The sequence below is a fragment of the Nelumbo nucifera genome, chromosome 4, assembly GCF_055504915.1.
Source record: "Nelumbo nucifera cultivar China Antique chromosome 4, China Antique-T2T, whole genome shotgun sequence".
Taxonomy (NCBI): domain Eukaryota; kingdom Viridiplantae; phylum Streptophyta; class Magnoliopsida; order Proteales; family Nelumbonaceae; genus Nelumbo; species Nelumbo nucifera.
The window spans coordinates 24,347,731-24,367,708 of record NC_142652.1 but is presented as its reverse complement, the minus strand read 5'-3'; the positions used below and the strand labels follow the sequence as shown (position 1 = coordinate 24,367,708).

Genomic DNA, 19,978 nt, shown 5'->3' with positions numbered 1-19,978 from the left:
AAAAGCATGGCATCATTCTTTTCGGTTAAGATGGTTAATGTCTTGACATCAAATTGAGGGAAGGGCCGAAGAGGTCTCAAGAAATAAAAAAAAAAGGGTACCCATCAAACTCTTATGAACGTTTGTTAAAGAAAAAAAAAAACAGAATATGGTCTCCACAACAGAATAATTGTAAAAGGCGAACTAAGACAATCTAACACCACAAACTTGGTAAGCCAATCTAACATCTTCTGATGGATTCAGGTTTCACAGTTTCAGGTTCTCTTTGAAGATGTGAACTTTTCAACAGTACTTGGTAAACCACCCTATCATGTTCTGATGAGCCTCCTCAGCATGCTTCACAGCTGCTTCATCTTCAACTTTGTACCTCACAGTCCATCCATGCGCAACACCAGGAAATATCTTCACATGACTATCAATCTGTAAAGCACCAACAACAACCCTTGATGGAGACGTACATGGGAATCCAAAACCTCACTTTGTGCAATTAGTCTAATTTGTTCAATACAGACCTACTAATTCATGAATTGTGAAGCACTATGATCGGATGGAAGTGTCATTTAACATCAGTTACAAAAATAAAAATGAAGGCATTATAGCAGGTATTTCAGAAGGTTGATCACCAAACTTACACTGTACTGCACTAAAGTGGGGCCCATGTCAAGGTGCATTAGAAAACATGATGACATGGGTCTCACCATATCTATAGTGCATCAAAGTCTAGTGGTGGTAACCTCTGCAGTGACTGCTAGAATATTACACACGAATAACAAAGAAATCTAAAGATGGCAGCTCATAACTATAGAGTCAACACATATGCATCATAGTGATGGTTTAAAATGTTGTCCAAAAAGTAAGTCCCAGTTCTTAGTTTTTAATTGAAAACAGAATAACAGAATAACAATGCCCTAAAGCACCAAAACTCGTCAAAGTTTACCATGTTTATATTCATCTCTAGGGAAGTACTGTGGAAGAAATGGATGTTCAGACAGTATATGTCTATCAACCCTTTTTATTGTATCTGGACCTCAAGGTCACAACTCTTAGAACCACTTTGAGAGGAATAACTTACTACAGGATCTAGTCTCAATTCAGAGCTTTGGGATGCTGTGGTCTTTGTAGTTCCGAAAAGGACTCTGAATGATTGTTCATGCAAGAAGAATGCCAGCCAATATTTTCATCTTTACATCAATGGAAAGAAGGCAGCATCACGAAAGAATCCTAGTGGGTGCCTACTTAAGTAATCCCACAGGGCTTAGGACTAATACCTGCAAGCTTATCAGAGAAGCTTTTTCAGATACTATACAAAGAAATGCACATGTAGATGCTTTTCTTGTATGTGAAAAGTTCTGGAGAGCAATCATATACAAGGAATAGATGTGCCAGTCGAATGCGAAGGAACAACCACAATTTTGCCTTTGTAAAAAGGTGTGTTATGTAAATTGGACCTAGTGAAAGCCTACGATTTGGTGGGCTGGATTTTTTTATAAAAGTCCTAACTCATTGCGGTTTTGGAGAGAGATGGCATAAATGGATTTTAGGCTGTTTGAATACATGTGGGTATTATGTATTAGTGAATAGCACAGTAGTGGACACTTTTCCTGCTAGACATGGGATTAGACAAGGAGACCTGCTTTCACCTTTCTTCTTTACACTTCTTGCAGATGCCCTTAGTAGACTTGTATTAAGGACAGATTCGAGACAACTGGTGAGAGGTTGGAGAGTTGGGAAAGACAAGGTGCCACTCACCCATTTACAGTTTGCAGACGACAATTCTTTTTTGCAAAGAAGATGATTTGGAATGGGTTAGGAATCTGAAATTAACGGTGCAATTATTCAAGAGAATGTCAAATTTGAAGATTAATTTTGAACAAGAGCTGTGTGGCAGGCATTAACTTGGATGATATGGAACTGGAAGCTTGTGCCGCTATACTGGGTTGTGACATTTCACCTTGGCCCATGAAGTACTTAGGTCTTCCCCTAGGAGCCAAAACCCAAAGGAAGCTAGCTTTTGGAATCTGATAATAGAAAGAATTTTGAAGAGGCTTGATTGTTGGAAAAAGGGTATTTATCTTTAGGAGGTAGAATCACTTTAATCCAATCAACTTAGCTAATATGCTGGTTTATTAATTTTCAGTTTTTGGTAAGCGTGTGTAGAAAGATTGAGAAGTTGATGAGAGATTTTTTTGTGGGAACCAGGAGAAGGTAAAAGGGATCATAGAGTTAGATGGGAGGTAGTTAGCAGGAGTAAGGGGGTAGGCACTCTAGGTCTAGGTCTAGGACGCTTACAAAGAAGAGCACAAAATTGGGCAACTCGAGCTTCACTTTGGAAGGCCATCAGTGGTATTTTACCTTCTTTCCTTCCTTTGGTTAAGTATGAACTTTGTGGTGGAGACCGAATTAAATTTTGGGAATATGCATGGCTAGGTCCCTCCCCTTTAAAAGATCAATTCCTATCTCTATTCGCATTGAGCCATTTCAAAAATGAGCCAGTTTCTAAACTCCTTGTTCCTTCTAGTTCTGCTAATGACATCGGTTGGAATTTGGGTTTTCGTAGGGGTTAAAGGGATTCAGAAACTCCTCATGTCTTTAACCTGTTACAACTATTAGAAGAGGTTTTCTTTGGTCCTTCCAAACCTGATGGCCGAATTTGGACATGTTCCTCCTCCGGTTCCTTTACTTGTGCTTCCTGCTTCCAGACTTTCTCTCAAACAGATAACACTTCTTTGCAACCTTTCCCAGTAAAGGAGGTTTGGTGCAAGCCTATCCCACCAAGGTTAGTGCTTTTTGTTGGAATTTGAATAGTTGTACATGAAAAGATTAATACCTGTGATTTACTTCAAAAGAAAAGATCGCAGTGGTGTTTATCCCCCCATAGATGTTTATTGTGTAAGGGCCAATGGTGATAATTGTTATCATATGTTAATTTCTTGTTCTTTTACTACTCGTATTTAGGAATGGTTGCTCTCTTTATTTGGGTGCAGATGGACTCCTCCTAATAACATTCAAAGCCTATTTGCCTCCACATTCTTTGAATGGCCAAACAAAAGGGGTTGGATTATGTGGAAATGTACAAGGGCAGCAATTGGTTGGACTATATGGGAAGAAGTTAAAGGTTGTTTCAGGACAAGGAAAGATCTAAGGAGGCTATTATTGAAACAATCTTGATCATAACAGCAAATTGGTTAAGAAAACCAAGGATACATTCCTCTCTGTCTCAATGGATGATCTACTCAGGAGCTGGAAGTCAGTGGCTGAATCATTATCTAGTAGGTTATTGGCAAATCCAATCTGGTGCACTGGAGAGGGGATTCCTGAAACTCAATTTTGATCGAAGCTGCATGGGTAATCTAGGACCTTCAGGCACAGGATGTGTGTTCAGAGATGAGAGAGGCAATGTATTGGCTCTTCGCTCCGGACCAGTTAGTGAAGGAGATTCTCTTAAAGCAGAGGTTCTGGCTGCGATGGAAGGAATACAAAGAGAAAGACTGTAAACATTAGTAAATTAGTTGTGGAAGGAGATTCAAAACTGGTGGTGAGTTTGTGACAGTGTGATGATCAGAGGATGTGGACATTTAATTCCCTAAAAAAGAAATTTAAATGGATAACAAAAGACATGGAAGTGAAGATCCAATGGGTAAAGCAGTCTGCTAACTCTATGGAAGATGGCTTAGCCAAGCAAGGGGTGGAGAGGGAAAATCTGTTTTGGGCACAGTTGTAGAACGAGTAGGTTGTTGGGGAGACATAAGACTGTTTGTCTCTCAGTGACTGTGTATATATTGTACCTCTTGTATCTATCTTTTTTTATCAACATTAATATAAATTTTGCAGTTATTGATAAAAAAAAAAAGGATACATTCAAAAGGAGGTGGAAAAAGGAAAAGAGGTGGAGGTTACATTGGTCGAGAAGGGGAAGCTTCAAAGGTGGATGTAGGAGGGGTGGCTGAAAGCGGTGAAGTTGGTAGTCAGAAAGGATTGTCTTCTCAAGTTTATAGAAGGAAAAGAAGATTCAGAATAAAACCATTAGAGGACAATGGGGAAGAAAGTGTGAAGACAAAAAAAGGAAATGACCAAGAAAATGAGGTGTTGTTAGATGAAACTCGTCATATGAGAAAATGAGGTGTTGTTAGATACATTCGTGCTCAAGATGCTTGAAAAGCTGAAAGTTAAGTTTTGGGTAAAAGAGTAAGGAGGAGTAATTCAGTGCTTTTTTTGCCTTTTTGAAGTTGGGTCTAGGGTGGGTTTTTGATGTGTAGGCTTAGGTGGGTGTTTTGGTTTTTGGTTGAGTCAGGAATGTTGGAGTTTTTTCTGTTGTTTTTGGAATGATAGTTGGGGCCGGTTGATTGTCTTTTTTCTTTCTGTTGGGTGAGAGAGTTGTTTTTTAGTGGTAGATGAAGTGTGGGGGTGGTTTGGAGTTTGATGGAGATACAATATGACTTTTGGCCACCTTTCTTGTATCTTCTTTTTTCTTTTAATAAAACTTTTATTTTATCTTCAAAAAAAGGAAAAAAAACAAAAGACTCTTCTTAGTATTTTTCTAGTTTAGTAACTACACTTCAAAAATGAAAGTGCAAAATAAAGAACAAAACGCATCATAATTGTGTTGGTGAAATGCCATCACTAAAAGCTTGTAATTTAACTATACCTTTATTTTAATGAAGTTATTCTTTTACTTTTCTATTAATAAAAACATAATTTTTTAAACTGTAAAAACATCATAAATGTAAAGCATTGGAATTCACTTGCCACAGGTTTAGTTGATAACACCTCAAATTGTTTCAAGAGCTCTGGTGGAGAAATCTTGTCAAATTCAGCTCCAAGTACAGCAATAGGAACCTTAACCTCTGAAAGGGTAATTATAAACTCAAACCAATGAATGACACATTAGCAATGATAGGGGATAAAAGGTATTATAAGAATCTGTCCCAAATCACTTAATACAACAAAGAGCATAAACAAGATGATGCAATATGTTATCTGGAACCATTGATTAAGAAAATTCATACCTTTTATATCATCTACAGTGACAAATGATGGATGCAAAAGCACTGCAGCTTGAATGTGATTGGATTGTGCTAGTTGTACCACCACCTTGGCTGAGTAGAATACAGAAAGTCAGATCTTAGCTGGGTTTACCGGTGAACCATACACCACATATGGATGAAGCTAAATGCCAAAAAGGTCAAGAGGTATCTTACCTCCCCAGCAAAATCCCGCAGCTCCAATTGCAGATATGCCTCAACTTTTTAGATCCTCAACAACTGGTTTGGCATCTTCAAATCCTTTATCCTACAGGAAATGTACTATGATGTTGATGCTATTTTCTTTTCTCAAAAGCCAATAACAATAACTATGTTATGTGCCTTAGGATAACTCACCCCTAAAAGATAGCTGTTAGAGGGAGGGAACCCAAGCACATAAATACCCCACAACAGCATCCCATTCTACCGATGTGGGATACCTCACATTAGCATCCCATACTACCAACATGGGACAAATGGATCGTAACAAACTATGCTGAAATCAGCTAACTAAAGCAAATAAAAAAAGAATAAAAAATCAGAGATTTTGATCAGTAAATACAGAAAGAATACTACTATATACAGCTCATCAGATCATATCCAAGGCATAACCATCACAGTCTCATTACTATTAATCCATCGGATTTAGGGAAAATGATGCCAGAAAGATCTAATACTTCAAAAAGGTCAATACATCAGCAATTAGTATCATCTAACAAATCTAGAAACCGACCTTGCATTATGATAGAAATCTAGGTTAAAGGCTTACCCATGCATCAGATAACTTCAAGAATACATAATTTTCACGTGGCACAAGAGATGTACAGGAGAGCATGCACATGAATGAAAAAAAAAAAAAAGCTAGAAGTAGGCAACTCCCCTCTAAAGAACTATTTGGACATAGTGCAATTAGCATACAAATAGAGCCATCAATCCCAGATTTAAAAAGATTATCATCTATAAAATTCTTATTCATTTATGAGGTAATGAGGATTATCCAGTTGTTATGGTTTTTGGAATGCAGTGGCTTGTGTGTATAAAAAATGCAGATTGATGAGTTGGTAGCCAGCATTTGCTGGTCCATCTAGGCTGTTTCTTGAAACAATATATTATATTAATTATCAGAAAATATCATGTTTGCTTAGAACGACAGAAGGCCATTACCCAATGTTGGTCCAAGACATCTGGGATCTTGGGAGGGTTGGACTGGATATAGACCTAACCTTTGGCCTCTTTTTCTTAGCACAAAGTGGACACTCTCAAACTCACACCAGCATTCTCGTGCTTGTTAGCCCGAGATTTTACCATTACACCAAGCAATCCCTATCACATTTGTTCTGAACTAATTTCAACAATAAAATCGAAGTAGAGATCAAAGATGATGAAGAAACCAACCACTCCATGAGATTGTATCCAAACGTGTATAGGCAGGCCTCTGAGCATTATCAGGTACAAAGGGATCCCCATAAAGGAAATCGGGAACTACCACATAGAATCCAGCAGCTGCAACCTTATCTGCAAGCATCCTTTATATAAAATGATGGTAGTGTCAGTTTCCAGAAACGCATACATATTGAGGCATGGAAAGCAGCACAGATGCATTACACTCACAGGAACATGATCTATTAATTATTTAGGTAACACAATTATAATTAAGTTACTTTTTGGTGCTAACCTACAATTCAAAGACAAGTTTCCCTGTCTTTCAAAATGGTAGACATGAATATTTAACATAATGGATCTCAGAATATCACAATCTCCAAAACTTATCTCTCCAACAAACAAACCAATAAAAAAACTTGAGGCAGTACATATGAATCGTGTGATACACAAAAAGTGCATGTCGCATGTGTCAATAATTTGAGCGATGCATGTGTCTACAACTAGACAAGAATTAGAAAAACAACCCACGGCCTGATGCAGTCATCAAGGATTTTATTCCACGACCTCCGAGATGAAGGCTCAACCACCTCAGAAAAATAACTCACATTGAAATTACTAATTCTAGATCAACATATATTTTTTGAGACAAGGTAAGTATATCTTCATTAACAAAAAACATGTACAACAAGCTGCTGTAAAGGGGCATAGCAATCAATGCCCGTACAATTCCCCTGCTGTACAAAATATTATCATATACAGAAAAGGAATTATAATTTCTCCCTCTAAATAGTTTATTAATAGCAAGCCAAGAAAACAAATACCCCAAGATTTTCAGATATACTGTATCCACCAAGCTGCTTTTATTTTTGAATATCATTGCATTTCTTTCTTCTTTTTTTTTTTGATAAGTAAATATCCTTGCATTTCTCTCCTGCCATACACACCAAAAAAACTGCTGCAGTAGCAATATTCCATGCCACCTTCCCCCTCTTAGTTAGACCTTTAACTCTCCAGATTTGTATAAAATCCACCGTCGATTCTGGAATGCAAATTTTCACCTCAAATAACTTCTGTATCTTTTTTTTTTCTGGTAGGCATAACTTCCATATCTTTGACCACATCTCATGGGAAAATCTACAATGTAACACCACTGATACAACCTGCTCTTCATAAAACACAATTGGTGGACTCCAGATGCATACCCTTCCTGATCAAATTATCCCTGGTTAAAATTCTTTTTAGATACGTTGTCCAAACAAAGAAAACTACCTTTGAAGGGACATTCTTACACCAAACAATGTTTACTGGAATGGCCTGATCCCCTGATCTGGAAATGTAATTGTAGAAAGACTTGACAATGTAAAAGTTCCTGATTTATCCCACTCCCATGTCCTTCTATATGAAATCACATAGTGAGCTAATACTTCGGGCCCTTACATCAGATATCTCTTATTTCTGTTTTCCAACACACCTTGAAGACAAGTTCTCAACCGAAACATGGTAAGACCACAAAAGGTAAGAGTAAATAAATATATTGCCGACATTGTGCCTCTTTCTCCATTTGGAACCCAAGCATTAATGTCACTGACACCAAATTTCAGATAGCTATTTCTGAAATCCAGACAAATGGAATAAATCTTCACAATGAAACCAGGATTTGATGAAACATAATTTCAGATTAAGTTATCATAATATATCAAATTCATGTGGATTATTATTCCATATTGTTTTAACTTCTCTAGATTTTTCATACTAGCATCATGTACATCTTTTTGAAAGCCACATCTGGCAGCATCATTATAGATGAAATAGAAAAAACCAACTGATTGCCACTTGACGCCCCCTCCTCAAGATAATCTTTGGAAGAATTTGTTCACCTTCTTGCTGAAGTTCATTCTTTCCCAACAAGACAAACAAAATCACGTACATGCAATCTGTGTCTGTATTGATTGGATGCTAGTGTTCTCAAACTTGGGATAAGCATTTTAAAAACAATGGAATTACCAAGCATTTTAAAAAATTAAAAAAAAAAAACAACAAAAACAAACAAAATGATGGAAGTTGTGTCTTACAATGCCTTGTGAGGTACTTATCCCCAATATCTCCTCCTCCGCTCCTCTCTTCTCATGTGCTATGACCACAAGAACCATATGCTTCTCCCTTCCATAATTCATAGTTTACATAACCATTTTTTATTTCTGCAACCAGTCTCCTCTCCCCTATCTACACATCTTCAAAACAATTATGGGGAAAATATAAAAACCTCCCCTGAAGTTTCTGACAATCATAAAACCTCCATTGAGATTACACTTTCAATAAAAACCTCCCCTGCAGTTTACCAAAAGCCTGCAGTTACCTCCCTTCCATCTTTGTTCCAGTAATGAAGACTTTAAAGTTACGAAATTAGGGAATCTTTCAATATAATTTAAAATGCCAGATCGTCCCTTCTAAACTTCACTAGACCTAACATTTTTATAGAGTAAAATTACTTTATTCTTTTCAATATAACCTGGAGATCTTTTTTAGCCAGGTGGGTTTGTCCTCCATCAGTTGGCAAGCAACTTGGAAGACATACCTGCATCTAGAATCTGGAATCCTTCCTCCCCCTCAAAAGTTAATGCTCGGGTGTGGGCTGCAGCTTTAGACAGATGTTTGACCAAAGCTCACCTTCACAGCAGGCTTCCAACTCCAGGATCAGAGGTCTGTACTGTGTGGGCAAGGTGTTGAGGATAACTGTCACCTATTTCTTCACTGCCCTGTTTCAAAGTTTGGAACCATTATTTCTCTGCACTAGGCCTTGCATGGGTGATGCCTGGTTCAGTAAAGGAGTTGCTTTGGAGCTGGGACTTAAAGGGGCTGCCAAAACTTGCTGCTGCTATTTGGAGATCCATTCCAGCTGCTGTGATCAGCACCATTTGGACTGAAAGGAACAAAAGGATATTTCATAATATTGCGAGAACTCAGGAGGATCTAATTTCGATTTCAGTTGGAAAATCAATCTCTTGGGTGTCGGCAACTAAAGGGATTCAGGCCTCACAGTTGGGGGCTAGACTGAATTCTAGCAGCTTTTGGGACTTGTAACCTGGGGGTTGTAGTGGTTGGACCCTGTCAAAGTTTTCCTTGGGGGATCCCTTTGTATCTTATTTCAAGATTAATAAAATTTTACCTTACCTTTTCTCAAAAAAAAAAAAAGTGAAAACATCTTTTTGGGGGTAGTTTAATAATTTCTCATGTAAATTGATAGGTGTAAGGGTAAAATGGGTACTTTTGAAAAACAGATGCATTACACCAACATTTTCTGTCCATGTAAACTGGGGCACTTTTCACACATGTATGTGCTGAGCCAGGCTGGGCCGTGGTTGGATTGAAGCATGGGTGTGGGTGTGTACACACACCACACCATATATCCTTTTTATGTGGTTTTGATTAAAATGTTTTTAGTTTGAATTTGTAAAACAATATTTTGCCCCTGAACCATTATGTAAAACAAGTGCACATCTACCAAAAGCTTGTGGGTTGTTTCATTTTGGAAATTGATTTGCAAGGACCCAATTGCACCATAGGGAGCAAATGTGATTTCAAGGAGTGTGATCAGGTGACATGATTCAACCCATTTCGCACTACTATCACACTTTAACTTATTGTTTTGCACCTTAGACATCAACATTTGCAGTGTTTCACAACTTCTATGGGTTTGGAAAGCGCACAAAACGATAAGTTGCATTCTCCCCTCTTCAAATATAAATTTACAACAAAAATCTAATTTGTGACTATCATCAGATTATTGTTTTTGCTCATTACATCAAACTTAGTAGATACATCATAGATCATACAACAACATATAAACGCACAGCAGAATTGCTACAACAAAATACTAAGACCAATGGTTCACTTTTCCGCGCACAAAACTAATAACCCATTAACTTTGTAGTATGCAAAGAAACCACTATCTAGAATGGAGAAAATCCTAATAAATAATAATAATAATAATAATAATAATAATAATAATAATAATAATAATAATAATAATGATAATTGATGTACAAGTGGCCAATGACTCAGGGACCGAAGTGGAGCTCCCTAGTGTAGTGCAACCCGGCTGCTCCCTGCAGGAGGTGATCTGGCTACCAGCAATGACGGGAACTGAACCGGCTACATCCTGGTAGAGATGATCTGCTCATCTTTGTAGACGGCGGGAATTGAGGGACCTGCATGAACTGAATCAGAGAACCCAGGGGTGTTTACCCGGCGAGGTCACTCCGATGGCTAAGTCAACACTCAGTAGTGAGTTGAGAATGATATTAGAGAATGAGAGAGCTAGAGAGCTAGAGAGCAGGGGTTACCATTTCATCCTCACCCCCCGGGGTGAGGCCTTTATATACTGGAGTCCCCGTGAGTTTGGTGGAACAGTTCCTGGATTCCCGCTGTGATGGGACCTGCTTTCGTGTTAGGTGGGGATAAAGCCACCAACCGGTAAGGTTGCCCATCTCCGCCTGAATCGGGGAGTGGGTGAGCTAATATAACCGTTATGGTGAGCTCCTCGGGGTTGTCATGCGGTGGTCGGTCTGCCTGTGAAGTGACGAGTTGTCTGGGTGGTGAGCTGCCTAGTGGCGAGCTGCTTGTGGCAAACTACCTGTGGCGAGCTGCCTAGTGGCGAGCTGCCTAGTGGTGAGCTGCCTGTAAGTGGCAAGTTTCCTATAAGTGGCGAGCTGCCTAGTTGTCACGAGGTGTCAGGTGTCACAGTGTCACTGGAGGGCCAAATCCGCCCTCATCATTTGCCCCCCACTCCTGAGCTGAAAGTAACTCGGCGAAGGGAGTAGATTTCTCCTTTTGGCCCGTAATTCGACGAGCTCGTAAGCATTGATTCAGTTCCTTAGGCTCTGGGAGAGACTTATAGTCCACTCTTGTTGATTTTGTCCATGCCGAAGAGGTGTTTGGGTCTTAAGTGCCCATGCCGAGGAGGCGACTGGGTCTTGTGAAGTGCCGAGTTGCCTGTGAGGTGTCGGGCTGACCAGGTGCCAAGCTGCCTGTGAGGTGTCGAGCTAACTAGGTGTCGAGCTGCCTGTGAAGTGTCGAGCTGCTTGTGAGGTGCCAAGATGACCAGGTGCCGAGCTGCCTGTGAGGTGCCGGGCTGACCAAGTGCCGAGCTGCCTGTGAGGTGTCGGGCTGACCAGGTGCCGAGCTGCCTGTGAGGTGCCGGGCTGACCAGGTGCCGAGTTGCCTGCCAGTTCGGTACTTTAGCCCTTAGGCTCTAGGAGAGACTCGTAGTCCACTCCTGGACTTTGCCCATGCCGAAGAGGCGACCGGGTCTTATGCAGTATTGTGGTCCTTAGGCTTCAGGGAGCGACTCGTAGTCCACTCCTGAACTTTGCCCATGCCAAAGAGGCGAATGGGTCTTATGCAGTAGTACAGCCCTTAGGCTTTGGGAGCGACTCATAGTCCACTCCTGAACTTTGCCCATGCCGAAGAGGCAAATGGGTCTTATGCAGCAGTACAGCCCTTAGGCTTTGGGAGCGACTCACAGTCCACTCCTGAACTTTGCCCATGCCGAAGAGGCGAATGGGTCTTATGCAGCAGTACAGCCCTTAGGCTTTGGGAGTGACTCATAGTCCACTCCTGAACTTTGCCCATGCCGAAGAGGCGAATGAGTCTTATGCAGGTGCCGAGGTCAACTGTTAGCTTGGCCTTTGGTCTTCTGGGGGTGAGGAAGTCTTTTATCAGTTCGTCAGTTCACGCCTGGGCCAGACCGCCAGGTTGGCGCCCGCGCCAGGTCGGCACATGTGCCAGGCTGCCAAGCCGCGCGCAAGCCGCTCCAGGCCGCCAACCGCACGCAGGCCGCCGGGTGGGCGCCTTAGAGCTACTTAGTTTGTTAGCTCCCTGCATAGTCTTTGAGTTCATAAAAAATGGAAACTATAAAGCGAGAGCTTCAGTTTCTAAAAAGTGAGGACTTAGCTTTCTCAGAGAATAGGACTCAACTTTTTGTAGGATGAGAACCTAGCTTTTGTAGAATGAGAACTTAGCTTTTTGTAGCTTTCCCACAGACGGCGCCAATTGATGTAATCGTTTCTGGTCACGTATCATTTTTTTCTGGCTAAGTACCTCGTCATCCCGTCTGCTCCCAGGTGGTTGATGACTTAGGGGCCGAAGTGGAGCTCCCTAGTGTAGTGCAACCCAGTTGCTCCCTGCAGGAGGTGATCTGGCTACCAACAACAACGGGAACTGAACCGGCTACTTCCTGCTGGAGATGATCTGCTCATCTTTGTAGACGGCGGGAACTGAGGGACCTGCATGAACTGAATCAGAGAACCCGGGGGTGTTTACCCGGCGAGGTCACTCCAATGGCTAAGTCAGCACTCAGTAGTGAGCTGAGAATGATATTAGAGAATGAGAGAGATAGATAGAAGGGGTTACCATCTCCTCCTCGCCCCTGGGGGTGAGGCCTTTATATACTTGAGTCATCGTGGGTTTGGTGGAGTAGTTCCTGGATTCCCGCTGTGATGGGACCTGCTTTCGTGTTAGGTGGGGATAAAGCCACCAACTAGTAAGGTTGCCCATCTTCGCCTGAATCGGGGAGTGGGTGAGCTAATATAGCCGTTACAAGTCACAATCCCGTAAAATGCGGGGTATGGTGGTGAGCTCCTCGGGGTTGTCATGCGGTGGTCGGTCTGCCTGTGAAGTGTCGAGCTGTTTGGGTGGTGAGCTGCCTAGTGGCGAGCTACCTATGGCGAGCTGCCTGTAAGTGTTGCATGGTGGCGAGCTGCCTTTGAAGTGTTGCATGATGGCGAGCTGCCCATAGGCAACTCACCACCCAAACAGCTCGGCACTTCACAGGCAGACCGACCACCGCATGACAACCCCGAGGAGCTCACCACCATACCCCACATTTTACGGGATTGTGACTTGTAACGGTTATATTAGCTCACCCACTCCCCGATTCAGGCGGAGATGGGCAACCTTACCGGTTGGTAGTTTTATCCCCACCTAACACAAAAGCAGGTCCCATCACAGCGGGAATCCAGGAACTGCTCCACCAAACCCACGAGGACTCCAGTATATAAAGGCCTCACCCCCCAGGGGCGAGGAGGAGATGGTAACCCCTGCTCTCTAGCTCTCTCATTCTCTAATATCATTCTCAGCTCACTACTGAGTGTTGACTTAGCCATCGGAGTGACCTCGTCGGGTAAACACCCCCGGGTTCTCTAATTCAGTTCATGCAGGTCCCTCAGTTCCCGCCATCTACAAAGATGAGCAGATCATCTCCAGCAGGAAGTAGCCGGTTCAGTTCCCGTCATTGCTGGTAGCCAAGTCACCTCGTGCAGGGAGCAGCCGGGTTGCACTACACTAGGGAGCTCCACTTCAGCCCCTGAGTCATCGGCCACACGAGGTTCTTAACCAGAAAAAAATGATACGTGACCCAAAACGGTTACATCAATAATAATAATAATAATAATAACAACAACAACAACAATTGGGACAAGATGAGAAGTTAACCAAAATTAAGCATGTAATTCTGTTGGATGAAAGAGAAAACATCATTAAAGTTCTAAAAAAAGGAAAAGAAAATTAAAAAAGAAGGCATTTAACATACCTCAAGTTTGGTGCTTCATATCCTGTGAAGACCAAGTCACCAGGGTAAGACCAAGATATTGATGACCAGAACAAGGTTAAAGTCATAAACAGCGATATACAATATACGACATCTTTATGAAACCTAAAACGTCCTTTCTTGTTGAATAAGAAAAACGATGATGAACATTAGAACATCTAAAGGCAAAAGACCAGGACAGACGACCTATCATTAGTCCCACAATGTAGGATTACAAGTTGACATTAAAAATTAATGCAAAACAATCATGTCCATAGACTCAGGAAAAATCTAAAAAGACGGCATTTCTAGCATAGAGCAGGCATGTAAACAAGTTAAGAATCTATTAAAACGACAGTAACTAATAAGGAGATGGCTGAAATACCAAGTCTGTTTATAACCAAATCCTACTCTACTGATGATCCCATCAAAGTTCCAATAGAGAAGAATGCGCATGAATCTCATACTCAAACACCATACACCATGTGAATAACCCATAATATTTTTCAAAACAAAATTTTAGGGGAGAAATCTCGAAACTAGGGAAGAAAACGCAAAACAAGCAAGACCCACACAGCAAACACCTCGAACACAGGATTGCAACACACGAACCAGAGACTACAGGTAAAAGGTTAAATGGGCAACTACCGTAAACATCAGAAACAAGAAGAACTGCACGCTTGGAGTCGGGGGAGCCAGTAGCGTAGGTCTTGAGACCTCCTAGTTCCGGAACAGACCCTTGCCCACAGCTTGAGCTGAGGATTGGTGGGTTCTCGCAGCACTGAGGACCTGACATCTTTTCTTACAATGTACAAAACAACGAGAGAGTAAAAGAGAAAGAGGGATGGGTAGGCAGACAGACGAGGCAACCGAGTTTTTTTACAGAGAATATCAGAATAGGATAGGGAGAGAAGCTTCGAGAAATGTGGCGGAGAGAGATAGAGGCAGGTAAGAAGCTACTGCCTACTGGGTTGGAATCAGCCGACAACGGGTTCGCATCTGCCCCCTACGTACTTGACCCCCAAAAACGTCTCATAAAACCGGAGCGCGACGCGTGTCATGACACACGCGCATTAAGCGAGAGCGTGCGGAACCCATTTCACACCGTGAAATGCACGTCCGTTAATTTCTCTCTTGTCCAAAAGCGTTTCTTCTCTCATACTTCTCCATTCTACTTCGAATTGAAACTTTTGGCGTCGGTCCCTTTTCGTAACCCACTCATCGGAGATTAACCCGGTCGAGTTCCGTCGATCGATGCCGATGGCCACACCGGCAGGAGGTAAGTACTCTGTAAGTTTTTCTCATTTCTTATATTTTTTTGTTTTTTTTTCATTCATTTATAACATTCGCATATCTGAACCCAACAAAGTGGGAGCCTCCTAACGCCATTTCAAACCCTTGACACCCCTGGAATTCGAAAGCCCTCCAAAATTCAAAATTCTCTAGAATTTGAGTTTTGACTTGAAGCGCTTGGCCATGGCTGGAACAGCCTAGGAGGAGGAGTGGGAGCCGTGCAACGACGACGGCTTCGTTTACAAGAGAAAGAAAAGAAGACAAGATTATATTGTTGTTGCTGCACCACCAGTACCGGCTTTTGTTATGGGCCCGCGCGTAGGATCTCATCACGGGTCGGTCTACCAGGAGAGACTCCTGTCTTCCCTTGCCCCTGCCCTTGCGTACAGACCCTATTGTGGCAATCGCGTGGGTGATTTGTCCAAGAGATCACCCGAACTGTCCTAACACCTTTCTTGGTTGAAAACTGAATGCTTTTACTTCAATTCGTAGCTCCTTAAATAGGAGATTACAGAAGGAAACTCCTTGTTGGATACGGCTAGGCTAGGAAATCCAACTTAACTCAAACTCCTAATTACCTACTCCTAATGGTAACACAACTCTTACTTAAGATAAGATAAGGATAAGGGATGAGGAATGGAGTAGTTGACGGCGAGTTGGCGAGCAGAGCTAACGTGGCAAGATAAGTGTGGACCCACCCTAATGAGCTCTTGTGTGGGTTTCGCCCTACTGCTGCTGCCGGCGGCGCGCGCATCTCATAGTGCTGCTGCCGTGCGGTGCGTGATGCGCGCTGCCGGGCGGTGCGTGCTGCTGTGCGGTACCGCTGGGCGATGCGTGCTGCAGTGCGGCCTGCTGTGCGTGCCGCTGCCTATGACTGCGCCGCAGTGTGCTGCCGAGCGATGTGTCCATAACAGCTTTTGATCCAGTGGTGGAGCAAAGGCAACGGAGGGAGCGAAAGAAGAGGACGTTGTTGAAGTTGAGAGGTCGGTTGCAACAAATGAATTTGATCATAATTCCCTTTGTAATGATTGTCATGTATTCTCTCATGAAATATTAAAGGTTCTTTGTCAATATTCCATATCTCTTTATTAGTATCTACGCCGTAATACGATCTCTCTCTCTCTCTCTCTGAAGAGGCAGTTGGTTTCAGCAATGGTAAAAAATTTTTAAGTCTTAAACTTCATTTTTCTTTCCTTATTTCAAGGACTTGCCTCTTTTTGGTGTTGGGGCATTTTAACCGCAAAAAGGAGTCCTTAAAACAAGGAATGCCAAATGCAGCCTTAGACCTGGAAGCCATATCTGCAGAGATCATGTAACAACAATGGAAAGCAAAGATTTAAAGGAGCACCAGTGCTGATGAGAGTATATATCTACTAAGTACTTGCTACACGACACTATGACTCCTGCTACTACAGATCTACAAATAAATATACATTGCCTTTCTACAATAGTAGAAATACTGTTGGTCTTTGGTTATTACCAAAATCCCTCTTCCAGACATAGCAGCTACCTAAATGCATACATGAGCAATAAACAAGGTGTTTTGAAGATATCACTACATTTGTTTGGTACTTTTTCTGATAACCTGCTCAGACCTTTGGCTTCTCTCTTTATAATCTTGCTCCCGAACTTCATCTGATGTAGATTGCTCCATGCTGCATCAACACAGAATGTCAGCCATATCCTCTTACAATCAAAGTGTTGAAACACACCAACAGTTCCTAGCATGGCAGTTATGTTTCCTTCCAAACTATTGTTTACCATTATGAATTTTAATTGTTTACCATTATGAATTTTAATTGTTTATGACCAGAGAGTTTCAAAATTTGGAGGGCTTTCGAATTCCAGGGGTGTCAAGGGTTTGAAATGGCGTCAAGAGGCTCCCACTCCGCCAGGTTCAGATCTGTGAATGTTAGAAAACGAATGAAAAAAAAAACAAAAATATATATATATATAAAAAATGATAAAAACTTACAGAGTACTTACCTCCTGCCAGTATGGTCATCGGCGTTGACCGAGTTAATCTCCGGTGAGTGGGTTATGAAAGGGGGCCGGCGCCAAGAGTTTTAGTTCGAAGTAGAATGGGAGAAGAAACGCTTTTGGGCAAGAGAGGAATTAACGGAGGTGCATTTCATGGCGTGAAATGGGTTTTACATGCGTCTCGCTTAATGCGCGTGTGTCATGACATGCGTCGCATTCCGGTTTTGTGGGACTTTTTTGAGGGGCAAGTATGTGGGGGGCAGATGCGAACCCGCTGAGAACACTGGAGTCAGAAAGATTACGTAACCAATGACGAGGGAAGACGTCTGTGCTCCGTGTACATATAACCCCACATGTTATGAAAATATGGTGTTGGACTGTTAGGTGAGGAGGTCATGATTTGAATTCGCAATATTTTGACACAACATTTTAGTTTGTTTGGCATCCATGTCGTTGCTCTCGAAAACGGCGACACATTAGTGTTACGTCGAAAAAAATGGTGTTTTAGGAAACGCCTGTTTGTTTGGATATGTTTTTCTATAAAAAGCGATGCTTCAAGCCACGTCTTGAAAATCAGGAAGGCGTGGCTTGGAGCAACACCCAATTTGATATTTCCTAGAGTTGCAGCTCGTTGCCGCCAACAGGGAGATGAGGTGACAGTGGCAAGGACATGATGTGGCACTGAATAATAGGTATCAGTGTTGAAAATATTTTTTGGAGCATTGGTACCAAACAAAATACGTTGTTATTGCTCCAGGAAACGAGATCAAATCAGCCCTCCACTACGTCCCACAGTACATCCCCACCGTGTATTGGGAACATCTCCCAATGATGACATCATTATTTTGGTATTATCATCGAGAGGTGTTCCCAATATACAATGGGGATGTGTTGTAGGATGTTGGGGGGGGGGGGGTAATCTTGTGGGAGGTTGATTTGAACTCCTAGGAAACATCGTACTTGACAACACTGTTTCCAAATAAAAAAAGACACCATTTTTTCAGAAAACGATGCATCCAATTCACACATTAACACAATTTTCTGATCTGCAGCATCAATGCCAAACATATACTTAAATATAGTTCAAATACAGACAAAATTATTATGGTTGGAAATTGGAGTTATCGCCTGCGTTAAAATTGTATTAATCCGTTTTAATGTGATTAATAATTATATTATTTTCGGGTTAATCTATTTAACTATTAGATCATATATGTATATCGGATAAAGTATTATTATGAAAAGTAAATATGACAATGAACAGTTTTTATATAATGAATGAATGGATCTTTATTTTATTATTTCAAATATATTTATCATATATTTACCAAAAAAATCTATTTATCATTTAATTTAAACAAATCAAACGAATTGATTTCCTATTAATTCAAATCATGTGAATCGTGTCATATTATATATGTAATAAACAATTCATGTTTATGTTTGAAAAATTGAGAAATTGCTACCCCGCAGACCTACTGACCATAAAATGCTCATCGCATTCATGTGCATATAACACCACAAATGCATAATGGGACATCTCCCCGTGGAAAACAATAAATAGAAGAAATGTTCCCAATATGTGACTTTTAGATATTTATACAAGTAGCCGATCTATCTCTTAAAGAAATGGTTGGTCAGTTGATAACATCATGCGCACCAAATTACTTTTACGTTTAAACCATTCTCTATGTATATATACTAAAGTAGAACATGTTTACTTGGAACTCTTAACCCTTCTTTTTGATACAGCTTTCTTTGCTATCTCATGAAACCACCTCAGCAGTCTCCCTCTGTTTCCACCTATCTCAAGTTGACACTCGTTAGTCTTTCCCACTTCTTTCATGACCAATCACATAACATAAGACTGATAGACGTGATATCTCTACAAAACCATACCCTGGCCCCTCTTTGATGAGTTTACATCTGTGCCCCGCAGTGTCCCACATCACATCCTTGCCATGTATTGAGAACATTTTCTGATGATAGTGCGAAAAATGATGATATCATCATCGGGAGATATTTTCTATACACAGCAGGGATATAGTGTAGGACGTTGTGGGGCACAGATCTGAACTCTTCTTTGATTTACCTTGGAGGCTGCCCCGCTCAGCCATCAGGAACTCTCCATTGTCGTTCGTGTTTCCTGAACACCCAAAATCCAACGACGCCTGTACAACGACCGCGGTCCTTTCATCAAGAAAGAAATAAACAAATAGGCCTACAAAGGTAAGCATCAACCCATCATTTCTAAATCCCGCAGCCTGCAATGCAACCCCATGTCATTAATTCTGAATCAGTAGTCAGTAAGTTGGGGGAATTTAGCCTTAAACCCAAGAAAAGTTGCGATCCCATGTTTCTGTAGATGTTGCTGGTTTGGGATAAATGCCGGCAGAGTTGGCAATATAATAGATTCACGTTGGATAGGAGAGTATTATAATCACCAACAAAGTCTTCCTTCCCTATGGATTGGGATCAAAATATGCCGCAAGTTACTCACCCTAGACTCGTTGTTGGGTCATTCACTCATTCCCATGAATGACGCTGTAGCGTGTCTCGGGTTAAGAAGATGTGGTTAATGGGTCGGATTATAGATACCCGTCCCTCAAAACCATTTACTTTTATGCTATCTTTGTTTTGAAAGAAAAAGTAGGGAAAGGAAAGGAAAGTTAGAGAAACCTTTACAAATCTCGTATAGATTTTTTCAACTTTCCTT

General features: G+C 41.4%; 1 pseudogene across 1 annotated transcript; it reads right to left on the bottom strand.

Annotated features, from left to right (window-relative positions):
* Positions 1–84: 84 nt before the first annotated feature.
* Positions 85–14,976, bottom strand: LOC104603067 (endo-1,3;1,4-beta-D-glucanase-like; annotated as a pseudogene). Its single transcript, XR_016085999.1, has 7 exons — positions 14,638–14,976; positions 13,993–14,014; positions 6,417–6,547; positions 5,199–5,289; positions 5,007–5,096; positions 4,747–4,844; positions 85–420 (listed from the first exon to the last, which is right to left on the bottom strand). The product of XR_016085999.1 is annotated as an endo-1,3;1,4-beta-D-glucanase-like (transcript).
* Between the last annotated feature and the right edge of the window lie 5,002 nt (positions 14,977–19,978).